The sequence below is a fragment of the Panthera uncia genome, chromosome A2 (assembly GCF_023721935.1).
Source record: "Panthera uncia isolate 11264 chromosome A2, Puncia_PCG_1.0, whole genome shotgun sequence".
Lineage (NCBI taxonomy): Eukaryota > Metazoa > Chordata > Mammalia > Carnivora > Felidae > Panthera > Panthera uncia.
Window position 1 is genome coordinate 52467321 of NC_064816.1, and position 21590 is coordinate 52488910.

At 37.4% G+C, this 21590-nt stretch overlaps 1 protein-coding gene and 1 non-coding gene across 6 annotated transcripts in view; one reads left to right on the forward strand and one right to left on the reverse strand.

The window, feature by feature from the left end:
- TMCC1 (transmembrane and coiled-coil domain family 1) overlaps positions 1-21590 on the reverse strand; it is a 247514-nt gene that overhangs the window by 146230 nt on the left and 79694 nt on the right. The gene's annotated exons all lie outside the window — the stretch shown is intronic.
- Positions 12206-12309, forward strand: LOC125931113 (U6 spliceosomal RNA). Its single transcript, XR_007460370.1, has one exon. It is a non-coding gene; the product is annotated as a U6 spliceosomal RNA (small nuclear RNA).

Genomic DNA, 21590 nt, shown 5'->3' on the forward strand with positions numbered 1-21590 from the left:
TGTCTCTCTCTGTCCCAAAAAAAAAAAAAAAACGTTGGGAAAAAAAATTAAAAAAAAAAAAAAAAAAAAGGACAAAGTTGGGGTGCCAGGGTGGCTCAGTCGATTAAGTGTTCAACTCTTGATTTCAGCTCAGGTCATGATCTCATGGGCTCAAGCCCTGCATGGGGCCCTGCAATGACAGCATGGAACCTGTTTGGAATTCTCCCTCTCCCTCTCTCTCTGCCCCTCCTCCGACTTGCACACACACAGGCACCCGTGCTCTCTCTCAAAAATAAATAAAAAAATTTTAAAAAGGGCGAAGTTGGGGCGCCTGGGTGGCGCAGTCGGTTAGGTGTCCGACTTCAGCCAGGTCACGATCTCGCGGTCCGTGAGTTCGAGCCCCGCGTCGGGCTCTGGGCTGATGGCTCGGAGCCTGGAGCCTGTTTCCGATTCTGTGTCTCCCTCTCTCTCTGACCCTCCCCCGTTCATGCTCTGTCTCTCTCTGTCCCAAAAAAAAAAAAAAAAAAAAAAAGGTGAAGTTTTCTTGGTCTGCTCTCAATAACAAGAAATTATAAAGGGATTTTCTTTACCCTTAAAGCAATCTGCCCACTAGAAAACAGAATTCCTGTGTTTTATCAAAATAATGCCCTATGCTTCATGTTGCTTAATCAGTTTTTGATTACTTAAGAAAACTGAATATTATATATTCTCAATATTAAAAGGGTTAAGTGTTTCCTTTATGCAGCCAGTGAACTTTCTATATTTACCTAAGTCTTAATTGCCACTTGGATAAATAGATAACTATGCACTGTTCCATAGTGACCCATTTTTAAAGTTTTTTGATATCTTTTGACAAAGCTCCCCCAAATCAAGGAACCTCAAAATAGCTTTGGAAGAGCTCAAAATAGCTTTGGAATTTTTCAAAGGGCCCCCGAAAAACAAATGCAAAAAAATAGCATCTTTTTTATAAGGAGAGAGAGAACAAATTAGGCTTATTTGAGGGTGCCTGTATGGCTCAGTCAATTGAGCATCTGACTCTTGAGTTCAGTTCAGGTCATGATCTCACAGTCATGAGATCGAAACCCCACCCCTACCCCTAACCCACTCTGAGCATGGAGGCTGCTTGCGATTCTCTTCCTGCCCCTTCCTCCCCCACTTGAATGTGTGCAGGCGTGCACACTCTGTCAAAAAATAGAAATTAAAAAAATTTTAAAAAAAATTTTTAATAAACTAGGCTTATTTGATGTTATTACATGGGAAGCATTTGTCAAGTAAGTGATGATAAATCTTATATTGTATGGGTAAATATTAATAGAAGTGTTCTAAAAACTATATAAAATTTCTAAAATCCTGATATGTCCTGGTATACTATTATCAATCATAATTCTAGTTATTATCTTAAAATGTTGTATGTCACAGAAATAACCAATTTCCTTGTCAACTCCATTGTAATAAACTCTAATCAGGTCGTTAACCACTGACATTTTTAAGTCTTTTATCATTTACATAGTTATGTTTTTACTCAGATACTTTTACAAAAGTGTTCCTGAAAAATGCTTTATATTCAAGGAGATTCATGGAAAAGACTCTAGAAGACAGGTTTCTGATAACTTGAAGATCATAAAATTGGACTGAGTAAAAATTTCCAGAACTATCAGGAAAACTGGATTCAAGCAAAAGAATTAGTTATATGGGACTAAATAAACGAAGGAGAATAACTATAATTTTTATAACTTTCTGTTTGAATATTGTTGGCTCTTTAATCTTGTTTCCCAGATATAAGGAAACCTTTCCTCTAAGCCAAATATAAACTTACAGCAATTAGGTAAATTATATCTTTATAAGCATGTTTGAGACGTTTATATATTTCTCTGTACCTGATCCCTCCAGAATTTAGAAACTCTCAGTGAATATTCTTATTTTTATGGCAATATATTTATTTGCTTAATTTCAATAAGAATCTGTTCTCCTTATAACAAAAGACAATTGTAAACACTGGTTATATTACCAAAACTTTGATTGGAATGTTGTATTTGAGAGAAAGATGCAGACTCAGATATGACCAGACAGCTTTAAGGAACCAAGGAGGACTATAGACACAATAAAGCCCCTTGGAAAAACTGGCCTGGTACCTTGCTTACAAGGTTCCTAGCAGCCTTCCCAGGTGAATAAAAAAAGGTCACTTCCTGGCAGGTACAGGAACCTCAACATGTTTTGGGGACATTGAAAAGCGAGGAATTATATTGTAGGCAAGGTCTAATGGCAAGTATTTGGCTTGGTTTCTTAGCCTTTGGAGGCTGTTAAAAGTCCAATCTGAAGTTCCCTTTATACACAGTTTCACCAAAGCAGATTTAAAAGAGTCTATATGGGGGGGCGGGGGAGGGGGCGCAGCGCCTGGGTGGCTCAGTTGGTTGGACAGCTGACTTCAGCTTAGGTCATGATCTTGTGGTCCATGAGCTCAAGCCCCTTGTTGGGCTCTGTGCTGACAGCTGAGAGCCTGGAGCCTGCTTCGGATTCTGTGTACCCCATCTCTATCTCTCCCCCACTCAGGCTCTGTGTCACTCTGTCTCTCAAAAATAAATGTTAATTTTTTTTTTTTTTTTTAAAGAAAAAAAAAGAGTCTATATGGGGTACCTGGGTGGCTCAGTTGGTTAAGCATCCAACTTTTGATACTGGTTCAGGTCCTGATCTTGCAGTCATAAGTTCCAGCCCTGTGTCAGGTTCCACACTCTGATTCCCTCTCCCTCTGCCCCTCCCCGCTCTCTCAAACATTTAAAAAATTAGTAATAAAATATAAGAGCCTATAGGATCAATTGCTATTCTTGCTGCATTTATGCAAATAACCAGGCCAATTTACTAAAACTAGACTTATTTTGCAAACAAATTACTTTTAATTTGGCTATCTTTGGTAGAAATGAGAGTGGTTATAGACAGAAAAAAATGTTTCAAGAGCACACCTTTGTGGATATTAGATTCTAATACTGTTCATTCTAAATTGACTAGATCTTGAATTCTTCTAGTTTCTCCAATGTCTGGCTACAACTCTCCAAACTAATGTTTTTAATTTTTCTCCAACCCTTCTGAGTTAGAATCATTGAGAACTAAAACTGCCCTTCCTAAAGTCTTCCAAACTGAACAACTTGATGTAAACCTCAGAGAATTCACCCTAATAATTCATGTTTAGACAATCTTTGTACATGTTGCTATACGGGCCACTGACAAAGTTTGCCTGAAGACACAATGACATAATTAGAGACATTCAAACTATAAAAGATGCTTCAACCCTGACATCTAGAAATCTTCTCAACTGATTATCCTCAAAACTTACAAATTGGCTGATAATTGTTCCAATCATTAACTATTGTTCTTCTTTTCTTCCTATAGAAATGTCTTATTAAGTACCTGATTGCAGGTATAACACAGGCCTACCTCTGGAAGTCTACCTGCATTACTACCTCCTGAAATGAGTTTAACTGAACTTACCTATTGTCAAGACTGTGACTGATCCACTGAGATGAAACTATCTACCAAGTCAATTTCAGGACTGTAGGGGAGCACAATCTGCTACACCAAAATGTGTCTCTCTAGCATGTGAATGATTCTAGGCTGATTGTTTTTAAGAATCAGAAGGCTCATGGGCTCAGTCAGTTAAGCATCCAACTCTTGGTGTTGGCTCAGGTCATGATCTCACAGTTCTTGAGTTCAAGCCCCACAACGGGTTCTGTGCTACAGCGTGGATCCTGCGTGGGATTTCTCTCTCCCTCTGTCTCTGCCCCTCACCGGGGCTTGCTCTCTCTTTCTTTCAAAAAATACACAAACAAAAAAAAAGGAATCAGAAGGGTTACAAAGAAACTTTGACCTTCCCCCTAAATGCCTAAAAGAATTTAGATAGAGAACCTGCTCCAAGAAGAGAGCTATCACCACAGCTAACTATAGTATAACTTGAACTTGGGAGTGGCAGACAGAAAGGAACTTCGCAAAGTCTGTTAAAATTCCTCTCTATGCAAAAAAAAAAAAAAAAAAAAAAAGAAAAGAAAAGAAAAGGGGGCGCCTGGGTGGCTCAGTCGGTTAAGCTCTGACTTTGGCTTAGGTCATGATCTCACGGTCCGTGAGTTCGAGCCCCGCGTCGGGCTCTGTGCTGACTGCTCAGAGCCTGGAGCCTGTTTCAGATTCTGTGTCTCCCTCTCTCTCTGACCCTCCCCTGTTCATGCTCTGTCTCTGTCTCAAAAATAAATAAACGTTAAAAAAAAAAAAAATTCCTCTCTATGCCCCACTGTTTCTGTATGATCCAGCAAACATTTGTTTACCAAACATTCACTCTTTTTCATCTTCCTAGGAAGATTCCTTTCATCTTTCCTTTGAAGTCTCAGCCCCATACCCAACTTCTCTTTAGTTCTGGATAGCATATAAGCCTCAACTGCCTGACTTCCTGTGGGTCTCATATTCTTATGGAGCCCCATACTTAGGTAATTAAATATGATTTTCTCCTGTTAATCTGCCTTATACCAGCGAAAAAGACCTCAAAGGACAGAGGAAAAATTTCCATCCCCCAACTTTGTAAAAATATTTACATTGGCATATGTAAACAGTATCAAAATTTAACTAAAATTTTAATAAAATGTGGGCAGAGAGAAAAGAACTTAATCATCATCTTCTTATAGGCAATCAACAGATACTATCTACAAGAGAGAAAAAAAGACATAAGCATGCTATTTAGAAAATATTGAAATAAATTCCAGGATAAAAATGATTGCCTGAGAAAAAAAAAGAAATAGAATATAGAGTTCTGGTTATTAGAACCCTGTAGTGGTTTCTTTTTTTTTTAATGTTTTATACTATGTGATAAACATAAAGGTTAAAATAAAGTTTCCCTGTGTTACATATGGTGAAGAAAACATTTGTTTTTGAGAACTCTGAAAATCTGAAAAATGGTAGTATATCAGTCTACGGAAACTCCTTCACAAAAAATTTAAGCAGATTTATAAGCAGGTAGAATGTTTTATAGTTCTAATTACATTGAAAAGCAAAAAGATGACTTTTAAATTCTTGGTTTCAACAATTCTCTGAAAGACTAAGGACAAAGAAACATATCTGAAATAATATTAATTTCTTAATTTCATTTGTTCCTGTAGCTTACTGTTGGTGTAAGGTCACAATTCAGTCTTCCTTTGTCAAAATGCTTTTCAGAGTTTCCAGCTGTAATTTCAAAAGCAGTACTAGGACAATACAGAATTGTAAAGCTACAGACAATGAATGATAAGAGAAATAAACTAATGGGAAGAAAAAAATCACAAGGGTTCCAATCTTTAAGGAGAGAGAAAGTCTCTCTTTTTCCTTAAGAAAAATAGACTTAAAACATTCAATCAAAAAGAATGGCTTTGACATTTTCACACTTAGCATATGATATTGTGATCTGTAATATTTTGTGGTCTTCTATCCACAGTTCTTGGCTAATAGATCCCAAAACTCTTGGAATTTCCTGCATATTAACAGCAAAGGGAGCATCTTTTGTTATAATATTCGGTCTTTTGTCCTTAGATCCTGAAATAGCTTCAGAGCATAAAGGTGAAATGAGTGTTGTATTACTCATAACAACCTCCTCACCCTGTTCAACCACACCTGATTTTTTTTTAAGTTTATTTTTGAGAGAGAGAGAGAGAGAGAGAGAGAGAGAGAGAACGAACGAACGAACTCGGGAGGGGCAGAGAGAGGGGGGAGAGAGAATCCCAAGCAGGCTCTGTGCTGTCAGCGTGGAGCCCAACATGGGACTCGAACCCATAGTGAGATGATGACCTGAGCCAAAATCAAGAGTCAGATGCGTAACCAATTGAGCCAGCCAGGCGCCCATCAACCATACCTGATTTTATGTTAAGGAGGTGTCTTGTGGAATGCCTCCACTTAACTTAGGATGGGAGCTGGTTGCCAGAGGAACCAACCATGTGCTCAGACTTGGAACTTTCAGCCCCACACTCCCTCATCTCCAAGGAGTAAGGAGGGCTTGGAGATTGTGATCTGATCAACCATATCTATATAATCAAGCTTCCACAAAAATCCCTAACCCATGGGGTTCTGAGAATTTCTAGGTTGGTAAACACATGGGAAGTCCTGAGAGAGTGACACACCCAGAAGGCACGGAAGCTCTGCCCCTCTTCACACATAACTGCCCTTTGCCGTTCTGGAGTTATACCCTTTTATAATAAACCTCTAATACAGTAAGTAAAATATTTTCATGAGTTCTCTGAGCCACTCTAGCAAATTTATGGAACCCAAGGAGTAGGTGGTGGGATCATTTGATCTGTAGTCAGCTGGTCAAAACCTGGACTTGCCAGTGGCAGCTAAACAGGGAGGGGAAGCAGTCTTGTGGGTCTATGCCCTTAAACTGTGGGATATGAAGCTATCTTCTCAGATAGGGTCATTATTGCATTAAACTGTAGGACACCCAGCAGATACTGCAGAGAAGTGCTTGGTGTGGGGGGAAAAAACCCACACATCTGTTAATCAGAAGTGAAGTGTACTGTGTACTATAGTAAAGAAGAGACATACAGGAGTGTCTTTTCTTTATATAAAACATCAATTGCTTTTGCAAAGATTTTTTTTCTTTTTGCCAGTTTCAATGGCAGCTATTTTTTTTTAAACCTAATTATTAGGTAAATCCCACTAAAAAAGGAAAAAATAACTATTTGGTTAAACCGCATATTTGGTAAACTTAGTCTATATGTGACAAAGTGTGACTCATCTAAATAAGAAAACTGTTTATTCAATTGATTTTATTTAGTAAAATACTAGAACTACAAATCCTTATAATGATGAAAACAAGAAGCAAAAGTCAAGCTTGTCTTGGATTTCTGTACCAATGCAAAAATCTCTGCACCCAAATGCAACAAAAGATAATGACATAGAAGTAGGAGCAAAAAAATTTTTTAAAAAAAGGATATACATCCCAAACCAGTATGTAGACCGAAGGAAGGTAATTTATACTATGGCCTAAATTCTCCTGAGCTATAATCAGATCATAAAACCTTTATTCCCATTCTCACAAAGCTAAACTTCTAACAACAGAAAATAGCCTGGATTCCATCTTTCTACCAAGAAACTCAAGCAAGATCACCTTATTTGCAAAGGCCCTCTGGAGGAACATTCCTAAGAAGAATATATTAACCTCACGAGTATTTATCTGTTTAAACTTAATTTGATTCTATGTTTGGTATAACTCATCACAAATCTTGTAAAGACAATTTGTGACACCCAAGGAATATGGAAAATGGAAAGAAATTTATCAAAGAAATATTTCCACTAATAAACAATCAGTTGCAATAACAAAATGGGTAGATTGTTTTCTTCAGCTGTTCTGCATTTTTGTAGCAGACAACAGTTCCAAGCAGTATAAAACGTAGACACTGTTCTTTAACCCAGAAGAATGTATAGTTGTGTCCTGCACAATCTACAATCATTTGAAAACAAGTTAAATGTTGTTGGAAAACCTCCAGTGAGCTAAAGCCAGAAAACAATGTTTAAGATATTCTACTTCTACACTAAAAGATGGTGGTTATTTGTGTATTTGCATAGCTGCTTAACATATGAGGCTTTTATTAATAAACCAAGTGTATGCTCCCTAAGATTGTATTATATTCTAATAAGCTTCTATTTCACTAAAATTGTAGAAAACATCTCCCAAAGAACATCCCACAGGCCATCCAATGGCCTTTCATTTTGTGTCTTTTATACTTTAAAAAAAAAAGTGCTACTAAGATGGAAATCTTCTCAACAAATGCAGGATTAGAAATTAAAAAACAAAATCTCAAGTTCTAATGATGCTAGACACTCTTAGATGCATTGAAGCAGAAGGGCTTCTGCCTCTCTGTGAGCAATGACACAGAACAGGGTATTATATCAACCAGGAAAGAAGAAAATCACCACCACAACAAAGAAACTTAAGTAGGTGCTCTGTAGCACTATAGTCACATCCACAATACTCAAATCAAGTACAGTGAAAAAGCTATAAGCTTATTGCTGGCTTATCTTTGCTAGCTGGATTTCACAAAACCATCCCCTCACCATAAAGAAAAAAGAAAAAGGGCAGATGGATGCTAAAGTTTTGTTTTGAAGGCAATACAATTTTGAGCTTAAAAAAGTGAAGCTACTCAATTACATCACAGAATAAATTATTCTTTAAAAAAATTTTTTTTAATGTTTACTTATTTTTGAGAGAGAGACAGAGCACAGTGGGGAAGGGTCAGAGAAAGAGGGAGACAGAGAACCCAAAGCAGGCTCCAGGCTCCGAGCTGTCAGCCCAGAGCCAGACACAGGGCTCAAACTCACGAACCGTGAGATCATGACCTGAGCTGAATTTGGACGCCTAACCGACTGAGCCACCCAGGCGCCCCCAGAATTACTTATTCTTAGTGAAACAGTACTTATAGATTTATTTTAGTAACTTACAGATTTTAGAGGGACTGTGATACTATACACTTTAAAATAATGGTTCATCCTTAACTTGCTTTCATGTTTTCTCCCTGCCTCTCTCCTTTTATTTGGTATACTAAAGCAGAGTAAAACTCTGTTGATAAAGTTCATTGTTGGAATTCCTTACTTATAGATTTATTCTCCTATATAGTCAGGATATTACAAGAAAACTTAAAACTTTTTCCTATGTGGAGATAGCTTGTGAAGCAGAAACCATAAAAAAAATTTTTTAAGTTTATTTATTTCGAGAGAGAAAGAGAGAGACAGAAATGGAGAGAGCACGAGCGGGGTAGGGGCAGAGAGAGGGAGAAAGAGAATCTCAAGCAGGCTCCAGGCTCCAAGCTATCAGGACAGAGCTTGGCACTCATAAATCATGAGATCAAGACCTGAGCCAAAATCAAGAGTTGGAAGCTTAACTGAGTGAGCCACCCAAGCACCCCAGAAATCATCAAATTAAAAAAAAAATTTTTAATGTTTATTTATTTTTGAGAGAGAGATAGAGCGTGAGCAGGGGAGGGACAGAGAGAGAGGGAGACACAGAATCCAAAGCAGCTCCAGGCTCTGAGCTGTCAGCACAGAGCCCAACATGGGGCTCAAATCCACAAACTGTGAGATCAAGACCTGAGCCAAAGTCAGATGCTCAACCGACTGAGTCACCCAGGTGCCCCATCAAATTTCTAAAGACAGCAGAAGTTCTGAGCAGGTTTGGGTGAAGAAGTTGAACGATTTCCTGTTTAGTCCTGTTCCAGATTCACAGCCTAAGTTTCCTACAGTGTTTTAAATGTAAGTGCTCCACCTATGAATTCCTATCTATAGTCATAGAATTCAGGAGTATCAGAGGTTGTTTAGTCCAACTCTCAACTGGAGTCATGGATATGTCCTACAACATGCATGATGTGTGTGTGGTTCTCCAGCTTTTGCCTGATCTTCCCCAGGCAACCTACCTCAAAACTGACAGTTCTGTTGTAAAATCTGTTCTTATATTATGGTTAGCATCACATTCCTAAGGTATATATAAATGTTTTTCATATACATGCACCTGAATGTATGCAAGACAATCCAATGGACTGTGGTAAGAAAACATTGTAACTTCCGTTTGTACTTTTATCTCATCATTTTTTTAAAAAATTTTTGTTAGTATTTATTTATTTTTGACACAGAGAGAGACAGAGCATGAGTGGGGAGGGGCAAAGAGAGAGGGAGACCCAGAATTCAAAGCAGGCTCCAGGCCCTGAGCTGTCAGCACAGAGCCTGACGCGGGGCCTGAACTCACGGACTGCGAGATCATGACCTGAGCCAAAGTAGGACGCTCAACCAACTGAGCCACCCAGGCGCCCCTATCTCATCCTTTTAATTTAATTTTTATATTATATGATGTATGTAATTTATAGAAACAATTTTATTTGTACAATTTAAAACATAAAAATATTGGAGACATGCTTAAGGTGTGGGTGGGCAAAATAATTTGGAAGCCACTCACTACTCTTGACAGTTAATGGCCCTTCTTTTATTATTTTTTTTTTTAACATTAGGTCGTGGAATTACCATTTGCACCAACACGAATAGACCCAGTGGATATTATGCTAAGTGAAATAAGACTGACAGAAAGACAAATACCATATGATTTTAATTCTATGTAGAATCTAAAAAACAAAACAAAACAGCAATTGGTTCACAGATACAGAAAACAAACTGTAGGCTACCAGAGGGGAAGGGGTTGAGGGTAGGCAAACCAGATGAAGGGGATTAAGAGGTACAATCCCCTCTATAGGGCTATAGGGAATATAGCCAATAATATTATAGTAACTCTGCATGATGACAGATGGTAACTAGACTTATTATAGGGATCATTTCATTATGTATGAAAATATCAAACCTCTATGATGTGCATCTAAAACTAATAGGATATCATATGTCAATTATACTTCAATAAAACAAAAGAATTAGTCCCATAACCTGGCTGGTAATTAAAAATAAGACGGTGGAATTATATTAGGAATAACCAAGAAAACCGTGTTTAAAATACACTGCAGGCAGTAAGAAGCATTGGTGTAATGCAGAACAACTGGCATGTTATTTCAACTAACATACTTTCAGCAATACCAGAAGGTATCAGCAGAGGGCCTTTAGAAATCATAAATAAAGCTTTCTAGTGACATCTTTCTCAAGTAAGCCAGGAAATTAATTAATTCCCTGCTGATACTTGCTAAAAAGATTTATGTTCAAATTAAATTGACAACATCTGATTAAGACTCTGGCTCAGAAATCAAATATGAGAATTTCTCTCCAACTAAAAAAATTCACATCCAAACCAGGAAAGCAATATTCAAATGTCAAATATTGCTTTCAAGATTGCAACTCTGCACTGTAGAATGAAATTTTTCTAACAGCCTCAATGAAAGTGCTAATACTACTTTTAAAAAATATAGGGGCACCTGGGTGGCTCAGTCGGTTAAGTGCCTACTTCAGGTCGTGATCTTGCAGTCTGTGGGATCAAGCCCTGTGGCAAGCTCTGGAGCCTTCTGTGTTTCCCTCTCTCTCTGTCCCTGCCCTGCTCGCCTTGTCCCTCTCTCTCAAAAATAAATACCAAAAAAAAAATTTTTTTTAGGGGCACCTCGGTGGCTCAGTCAGTTGAGCATCCGTCCAACTTCGGCTCAGGTCATGATCTCACAGTGGGTTTGAGCTCTGCGTCAGGCTCCGTGCTGACAGCTCAGAGCCTGGAGCCTGCTTCAGATTCTGTGTCTCCCTCTCTCTGTCTGCCCCTCCCCTGTTTGCACTCTCTCTCTCTCTCTCTAAAATAAACATTAAAAAAAATTTTAATTTTTTTAATCTATGTGAAGTATAGAAACATCATAACACAAATATGCTAGAGAAACAACATTTTCTATCTTACCATCCTAAAAAGAAATAAATGGCTAACAACAACTACAATAACTTTTTCTTCTTAGGCCCCTACAGACCCAGACCATTCCTCTGTCATCACACCTGATTTCCTGGGAGATAATTTATTGCAATCCCAGAGACTTCTTTTACCTTAGTAAGCTGAATTTCAAGCTAGGAATTCTTTTTTTTTTTTTTTTTAAGACAAAACCTCTTTGGATTTCAAGTATCACCAGACATTAAAGAAAACACTTTACGAAAAAGAACTGAGCACTGATTAAAAAACAAATGTACCTGAAGATCTAAGTATAATAAATGACTGGATTTTTAAAAATGTCACAAAAATACAGAGCCATACATTAAATAATACTACAAATATAAAATAAGAAAAATTAGGTGCTGAAGGTAGGAAATATTGACATTCTCCACCCTTACTACTGTATTAAAAGAAGATATAATTTGAAAGCATTTTACTCTTAAAAGCAAATATTTTAGAAACGGTTAAGTTTTTCAAAAAAGTGTTCTTTTCTAACATTCTCAAAATTACTAAACATCTGTATTTTTAAAGCACTATCTATAAAAATTTCAATTGTGCTGAATTAAATTCTATGAATTTCACCAAATGAAAATTCAAGTTATGAAAAAAAGTCACATTGTAAAAAGGAAAAACAATTTCAAAATGGAGCTGTGTACATTGAAAGAAGAGAACAGCACCTTAGAATTAGGGAAGTGATAGCTCAGCTCTAGTCCCTGCTAAATACCTATCTGGATATTGTGTTCTGCACACCACCATTTAAGAAGAATACAGAAGAACTGGAATAATCAAGAGCTGATAGACCAATATGACTAAATATTCCAAATTATGATGTGCAAGAACAGCCCCATGCTTGCTTCAGCAGCATATATACAAAAGTGGAACAATACAAGTGATTAGCATGGCCCATGCGCAAGGATGACATTGAAATTTGTGAAGCATTCCCTATTTGTCATGGACCTCTGAGGTCCTTAGTGAATTGCTGAAACCACAAATTTAGATCTGTGACTGTCAAGAATTTACTTGATGTGTAGTTTTCCAATGGAGCCCAGGAAGACTCCAAATTCATCTAGCATCCCAAGAATCCCCATAATCTCATACCTAGGAAGTACTTTTAAGCCATTCTTTTAGGCCAACCTTCTTCTTGAACTTATCTACTCTAGGCTTATATGTGATTATTCTTGGCAAGACCCACATCAGAGTAGTGGTCAAAGCATGACTTTTGGAGCTACGCATGGTTCTGACATCCAGTAAATTTCTAACCAATTGTGTGAACTTGGTAAGTCACTTCAACCTCAATCTTCTGTTTTCCTCACTTATAAAACAGAGACAGTAATATTTCACAGTACAGTGTTTATAGTAAAGATTCATTATTGCATTCTAGCATTTAGAATGCCTGGATCAATAAATATTTGTTGAATTAAGAAATAGAGAGCCTGCATGGCTCATTAGGTTAAGAGTCCGACTCTTGATTTCGGCTCAGGTCATGATCTCTGGGTTCATGAGTTTGAGTCCCATGTTGGGCTCTGCACTGACAGCATGGAGCCTGCTCAGGATTCTTGCCACCCCCCCGCCCCCTGCAAAATAAATAAATAAGCATTTAAAAAAGAAAGAAAGAAAAAAAATATCCCAAAGACTAGAGATTATTAGCCTAGAGAAGGGATTATTCAGAAACACACATTATGAAAGAAATTCATGCCTGCAGAGGCATTACATACTGTGACTGGCCCTAACTGAAGCAATGCAATTTAATACAGATTCCAGTTTAATATGTTAGATTTGTCTAACAGAGGCATGCCTGGTAGAATGGGCTTCTTTGGGAGATTTTGAGAAGCCAGATAACCACTTGGGAAGAATGTTACAGAGACGAATAAAATGACTATAGAAGTCCCTTCCAACCTAAGATACTGTGTTAATGAAAGGTTCAAAAAGACAAGTGGAACTTTCTTTCGTACAATGCTCCAGAATTCTTGTCTTACCACTCAGATAGTTGTAGCAACTTGGCAGGAGAAGCAACACCAAAAACACAGAATTAAAAAGAATCATTGCTACTGTCACATTATCTGCCAGTTAGATTACCTGAAGCAAAGATAAATAAATAACCTTGCATTTCCTACTTTCAGGTACTGTTCAGAGGTTAGACTCTGGAGGTGGTGACTTCTGGAATTACAACAATTTCACTGTGGCCTTTTGACAGTGGATATGGAAAGTAATGGGAAACTTCTATTCTTCTATCTAAATTTCTACTTTATTCATTTCTACTATAAGAATTAATTATCAAGCTTCAAATATTACTTTAGATTTCTAAGACCAATTGATTTTTTTGTTTTTTGTTTTTTTTTTTTTTCCCCCTTAGGTGTTTTAGGAAAATTAGTCTCCTTAGATGGATCTTCCAAAGACTTGGAAGGTTAACCAACTTTTTGGCAGTCTAGGTCCTTCTAAGATCTTCTATACCCTCTGCCTTTATATTACACTGCTCACATTAAGTACATGATAAAAACGTACACTATTGAGCCATATGTGCTATAATCAAATGAGCAAAAAAATTAGACTTAGCCATGTACTAGCTCTCTGGTCTTAGGCAAGTTTGAAATTTTGCCTAGCCCTAATTACTTTATTTGTGAAAAAAACAAAACAAAACAAAACCAGGAGATCAGACCTACTTCAAAAAGCTGACATGCAATATAAATTACATTATATACATGAAAAAGGTCTTGTATAGATACTCAATAAGCTGCGTACAATCCTAAATAATACTATTAAAACAAATTCATTTCCACAAAACATTCCTGCAAATATCACGGACAACTATGTGGAAAAGATTCTCAATCACTGAATGAGTCACTGAAATTCAGTATTCTCAGGGCAGGTTTCTTGGTATTTTAAAGCAATAAGAAAGATGATGGAGGGATGGTTCTTACCTTCATCCCTCTTTCTTAGCTATAATTCTCCAACATTATTTTGTGGTTAACGTGAGACTACAATCATGAGTTCTCTTTTCTACCCTACCCTCAACCTCACAATGCAGAAATAGCTCCATAGAGACTGTATGGTTAACTGGTTATCTCAGTAAATAGAAAAGGCCTTATTTTAGGGCCCTGTATATAATTAATTACTCTACTTTCTTGTTTTTTTTAGATATATGAGAATCCAGAATGTCACTGCTCATATTTTAACGATGAACAGTATTAAGATAACTCTAAGGAATCATTATAATTTTATTTCTGTTGCTACTCATCTGAAAAAGAAGACAAGAATTATTTAAAAGTAATAACATAAGAAAACCAACAGGTAGGGGGTGCTTGGGTGGTTCAGTTGGTTAAGAATCAGACTCTTAATTTCAGCTCAGGTAAACATCTCCCAGGTTCCTGATATCGAGGCTGTGTGTGTCAGGCTCCGCAATGACAGAACGGAGCCTGCTTGGGAGTCTATCTTCTCTCTCTGCCCCTCCCCCTGTTCACACTCTCTCTCTCAAAATAAATAAATAAGCATTAAAAAAAAAAAAAAAAAAGAAACCAAAAATGTAGTAATGAAATCAGTTTTTGTCACTGCTGTTAGATTTCTGCCCTCATTCAAACAAGCTGATCTAGTCACCAATATCTTGAAAAAGAAAAAACTTTCTTCACCTTTTCCTTTCTCCTGCTTGACAGAACTGTTATTCTTCAATTTTCTGACATGATCAACAGGATAAAAAGGCAAAAACCCTAAACACAGAATCAGAAGGAATCCAGGGATCTGGAGCTGGAATCACTCATTAGCTGTATAACCTCAAGCAAGTTTTAAGATCTTCAGACCTGTAAAAATGAACTGTAAAATGAGGAGTTTGATTAGGACTGTCCCTAAAGCTTAGCAGTCTATGAGTCTTGCTAATCACTTAGCAACAGAGAGGGATCTATTGGCTGGAAATTAATGTGTCACAAGTGGCTCATTTTGTAACCCAAAGTTTCTGAATTCTTAACTTCCTCAGTATTACAATTGTGCAATCTGAGTCAGGGCTCCTTACCCCAGTAAGATGTTACTATGATAAAATAAAATATATTTGTCAGATCTTAATAAATATTTTACTTGAAGAACGCCTGACTGGCTCAGCTGGTTGAGTGTCCAACTCCTGATTTCAACTCCGGTCATGGTCCCAGGATTGTGGGATTGAGCCCTGTGTCAGGCTCTGTGCTGAGCTTGGAGCCTGCTTGGGATTCCCCCTCTCTCTCCCTCGGCTCCTCTCCCCCACTCATGCACATGTACTCTCTCCCTCCCCTCCACCCTCTCTCAAATTAATTAAATATTTGACTTGATCTTTGGCAGCAGGTATGAATATTTTTATAATATCTAAACCAATAAATCCTTGCTAATTCTTTTTGCAAAGAGACTTGTCATAAGATTAATTTTTAAAATCAAACATCTTTTATATATCTAAAATGATTCTACTTAGGAAAAGGGTATTTTCAAAGTCCATCTATATATAAAATGAGAGACACAAATCAATGCAAATATAAAGTATGAAAACTCCAAAGTGAAATATAGTCTGCTCCCGGTGACTCACAAGATCACAGGTCAGAACAATGTAACATCAAAATAAGTCAATTGCTATGACTTCTGAAAAAAAACTCCAATCTGTTCTAGTGATTACCTTATATAATTCATGATCCTGGTCTGTCCTTCTATCTACTTACCTACCTATGAGTCTTTGAGAGCTAATAGTCACAACGGAAGACAATTCAACAATTCAAACAAAAAGAGTAGTGGATTTTAGATGCCAAATTTCTGTTCCCTCACAACTAACATTCAAGGCTATATTGCCTCGTGAATAAAAAGGAAAAGCAGAAGTGAGGTCACATATTATATTCCTTTAAAGGTCTAATTATTTTGTAATGTAAAGGCAAAAGAGGTTAGATTTAACTTAAAGAGTGAACACAACTTCGTATTATGTTGAGCCTTCATCACAAAAGCTGCTGTTCCAAACATAGGAATGTAACTCAGATTAAAACAAGTGAACAAAAAAACTTTTAGAAGGGACCCTATGATGATAACTTTGCAAAATCAAATTTACTAAGTTCAACAACACCTTACCTGTACCTTCATTCTTATGACAACCATATTAAATGTCAACCTAAGATCACTATGGATAATCAAAACATCTTTTGGGCCACTACATAAAATACTATAATAAAGGAAACATACACATTTTGAACCTCTAAATGAGGGTTAATAAATCTAAAAGTTCTTTATTTTGGCAACTAAGTTATGCTCTGTAAAGTATCTTTAACAGAAAACAACTCAAAAGCCAAATACATCTCCATCTCTGATTTAACCCCACTTTTCCAAGCTCATAGTATTCCCTTGACAGGAAATAAAATATTCCCTTTGCCTGATACTAAATACATAGAAAACAGCAATATCAATTGGTGTTCAGCAAAAACTGTAATTTTCCAGAATCACTGAATTCTACCCCTGAAACCAATGCTAAACTATATGTTAACTAATAACTTGAATTTAAATAAAATCTTGGACAAAAAAAGATTAAAAAAGAAAAATATTATAATTTTTTAGCTGCTTTGTGGGAAAATGGGCACTGTCTTACAACTTCTCCCAAACAAATCTTCAGGTTTTAAATTTTGTTTGCCATTAATTTTTTTCTAGCCGTCATTAAATCCTACCTACTCTTCTATTATCTATTCCATTTCCACAATTATCATTTCAGTTCAATATTTACAAAGAGCACCTACTACTATATCACAGTCACTGTACTCAATCTAGCTCATATCATAATGATCTCCTGCTACTTCTCAAGTCATGCTGTATTTATTAACATCCTGTCAGTAGGACAGTTATCCCCTCATCTCCACCTACTGATCCTGGCCTAGGGGCACCACCTGGTGGTCAGTAACAGGAACTACTCCTCCCACCACCTCATTCCTTCCCCTCTGGGAGAATAATATTCCTTTCAGGTTTTACTCAACTAATTCAATCTTAGAAATCTCCCTTTCATATGAACACAGCTGGATGCTATCTTGCTGTGATTTACCAAGGAGGCAGATTCCCTTACTTATATACCCTGCTCTAAATCCACAAGCTCTAAATCTATATTAATATTTTAATAATTTTAAGGATGAGATTGGGAATGAGAAAGAATGGGTGAGCTAATTCAAAGATGAACTCCAGACAGCAGCAGGCACTGAGCTCTCTGTGCCTCTTCCAGAGATGGCCTTGGTTGGGAAGTCCTTTGGGCAGTCTCTGTCCCCATTCCACCTGTGGAAATATGGGCCAAGAGGGACAGCATTCTAAAGCTCTTTCTGCTCCTGAGGTGCCAGCCTGGAGACAAATAAAGCAGCTGGGGCAGTGCTACATGGGGCCTCCAGTACAGAGGAAAGGTGACAGGCAATGCCTTTCCCTTGTCCTTTGCCCACAGCGATCCAATTCTGTTGCATGGAAAATCCATACGTAGACCTGGAAACCATGATTCTATCAAGTTGGCTTAGCCTTTTCAGTGTGAAATCCTCCCAATACTTGGGCTCTTAGCCACCAAACAGAGGGAATTACCAGGAAGAGTAACCCTACTTCCCCCTTCTACGCTGCCTGCTTGCCCAACCCTTTCCTCTTTTCTCTATTTCCCAGATCGAGCCAGGCATTACAAAAAAAATTCTCCTCTCTGCCCATACAATACTGTAAATAACCCACAAAACTTTCCTAACAGCAGCCTAATAAAGGTATACTTTTTAAAATTTTTTTTAACGTTTATTTTTGACAGAGAGAGAGAGAGAGAGAGAGAGAGCGAGCGCGCTAGGGAGGGGCAGAGAGAGAGAGGGAGACACCGAATCTGGAGCAGGCTCCAGGCTCTGAGCTGTTAGCCCAGAGCCTGACGCGGGGCTCAAACTCACGAACCATGAGATCATGACCTGGGCCGAAGTCGGACACTTAACTGAGCCACCCAGGCGCCCTAGGTATACGCTTTTTCTAAATTCACCCATAAACAGGAAAATGATACAGTGAGCTCTGAAGTGATATTAACCTTAACAGAGAACTGGGATGCTAGCTTCAGACTTTCCCTTCATAAGCTTCCTAAGTTTGCATCTACCTTTTCATTCCTCTTTAATTAAGCTTACTCTTTTCTCAGAATTATATATATAATTTATTATATATTTATTAATAATTTACATCATTTATTGTTACTGTTTTATAAAATAAAGTGTATTTAAATAGCACTGATTAGTATTTTTTCACTATTTAGTTACCACTGTAATTGTGAAATAGGGTATAAAATTTCGCCTAGATTTTGTAGGAATGGAATTTTGGGGCCAGTCTGGGTATCTACAAACCATTTCTAACAATGAAACTCAAAATGACTTTTCCCATAGAAATAAATCATTAAATGTTGTTGGTAAATGCTTACGCTACATGACAGTAGCTCAGCTCCACTGAGTTCTGATACCTTAGCTATTTTTTTTTCCTCTTTTATTCGATCTTGAACATAACTATTAAAAAATATACATTTTCGGGGTGGCTGGGTGGCTCAGTCGGTTAAGCATCCGACTTCAGCTCAGGTCATGATCTCATGGTTCGTGGGTTCGAGCCCCGTGTTGGATTCTGTGCTGACAGCTCGGAGCCTGGAGCCTACTTCGGATTCTGTGTCTCCCTCTCTCTCTGCCCCTCCCCTGCTCACGCGGTCTCTGTCTCTCAAAAATAATAAATGTAAAAAAAAAAAAAAATTTTTTTTTTAAATATACATTTTCAACATGCAAACCTCCTTTCAAAAATCTATAGTGAGGGCTTCCTGCTTCTAATCACATCATTAGAATTATTTAGTTTCACATTTATAATGCTAAATCAAAGCTCTCTCCCCCAAACTGACATTTTAAAAATCAGCTACACATAATCATGCAATCTTCCAATCTTATCTCTCATTACTTCCTCTAAATGTTTTACCAGTCCTCATACTGGTTAGGCCCTAGGGTTCTATGTGGGAAATTAAGATAACTAATACATGGTCCTAGCTCTCTAGAGACTCACAATTGGGGTTTGGTTTTATTCTTTTCCCCTTCTTCTTTAAAGCACATCTGAGCTATTTTGAAACTTGAAATCTGCGTGTATCGTGTTGTCTTAGGATAAAGATTTACCCTTACTGTGCCTCATACTCCTAAGACATCCTCCAAGGAGCACACGCTCTATAAAGCCCCTGTCAATAACAGGACCCCATACTTAGCTCTCCCTTCTCTGAACTTCTACCACCCTTAACTCAGTAACAACTGATTATATTTTGTTCTCTTATTAACGATTTTAGCCACAAAGATGAGTTGTAAGTATGCTGTAGATATTGGTCACCCTCAGACCTCCAGGTGGGCAAGCAGAGCCTAGAGTGACTAGATCAACTACCCTGGCTATGAACATGTCATCACTTTACCCCGGTGTGCTGGACAGATGTTTAAATTTTCTATGTGTGTCATGAAAAAGACTGGGAAGCCCAAGTTTAACTTGTGGCATTTTCAAATTAGAAGTAACAATAAATATTACTCAGTACAATGACCTCATGTGAAAAATGAAGAAAATGAAACCTATGGAATTTAATTTGTTTAAGGTCACACTGATATTTAATAAGAGCAATAAGACCTTCTTAGAATCTAAAACCACAGGCCTCTGACTTCTGGACTTGATTACACCACATCACCCTGCTTCTTTAATTGCCACTTATGTAAATCTTGCCACCCCAAGACTGTAAGGTCTTTGAGAATAAGACTATAACACAATTTATAGCTCGTTTCTCTCAAAGTGCTAATCTCCAACTCAGGGGTACTTAAGAGATAGCTGTACTGGTGAAATAAAGTCTTTATTACAAAGAAATGACCCACTTAATGAAAAATAACTTCAATTTTCATATTCAGAAATTTGTCTGAGTCATGTACGTACATAAGTTGAATTTGAGAAAGTGGACAAATACACTTGGGGAGAAAAGGTTACCTGAAACTATACCTTAGACTAGGCAATTGACACAACTATTCTAAAAGCCACATACAAGCATCTAAGTTTATTAAAAACAAGATTATGCTAAGCCCCACATTACCCAACTGAGAATCTAATTACAGTTTTACCTCTCCCAGAAAGGGACTCATAAACCAACCAATCAGGAATTACCTGATCAGTATTAGTCAGGTAATCTGCCTGATGACCCCCTGCCACCCCCTAAGGAAAAGTAATGTAATCAATTTGTTTTGCCTAGTATAACTTCCTTGTTTCTGTTCCTTTCTGTCTATAAATATAAAATCTTTCACTTTGTACAGCTCTTTAGAGCTCCTTTCTATTTGTCACACACTAGATGTTGCCCAAGTCATTGAATTGTTGAATAAAGGCAGCAAGAACTTTAAATTTTACTCAGTTGAATTTTTTAACAATGCAAAAAGTATTAACATTTAAATCATACAACATAAATTTAATCCACGTAAATCAAATTCTAGGAATTGTTCCAAGTATTGTTCCTCACCCATCTGGCACACACAGACAAGAGGTTATGACTTATGGCTTTGATGTGCATGATCATCTCCCATTAAAATGCCAAGAAAGAAAACAATTTCAGTACAATTTCTTTAACTATAGGCTTTTGGGACCTTTTCTTTTGGTCTTCCCTCTGCCAGGCCTATTCTTTCCCCAGATATCTCTTGGCTTCCTCCTATCCTTCAGGTCTGTGCCCATGTATCAATGAGGTCTTCCTTGACCACTCTGCTTAAAATTTCCTGCCCTAGAATTCACTTCCTTTCACAACTGTCATACTGTGTACAGATTTCTCACACTATCCAAAATACAGCATTCATATGAAAATTTCTGTAAGTTGAAATGGCATAAAGCAAAGAAGCAATTACCATTAATTTGTACAAAAAAAATTTTGATCATTCGCAGAAAAAAAAATAACCTTAGGCTTTTCTGATACCCTAGGACACATCTTGCTAACAGATGCACAAAATAAATTGAGATAAAGCACAGTTGCTCACAGATCCAGTTCAAGGCTATGACAGCTTGATGCTGAGATGCTAAATGTAGTTCCCAAGAAAGGAGCTTGGCAGTGCTACTTTTGCTGCTAGAGTTGTGCCCTCTGTAACCGCTCACTCCAAAACAAATGCTGAGTGCCACTGTCACTTTTTGCCTTTTTTCATAAAAGCAAAAATCCTCTTCAAATTTTTTTCAGTTAGTCAAAATAAACACTAACACAAAAGCAAAAGCTTAATGTTAACTTTTGAGAAGTGGGAGATAA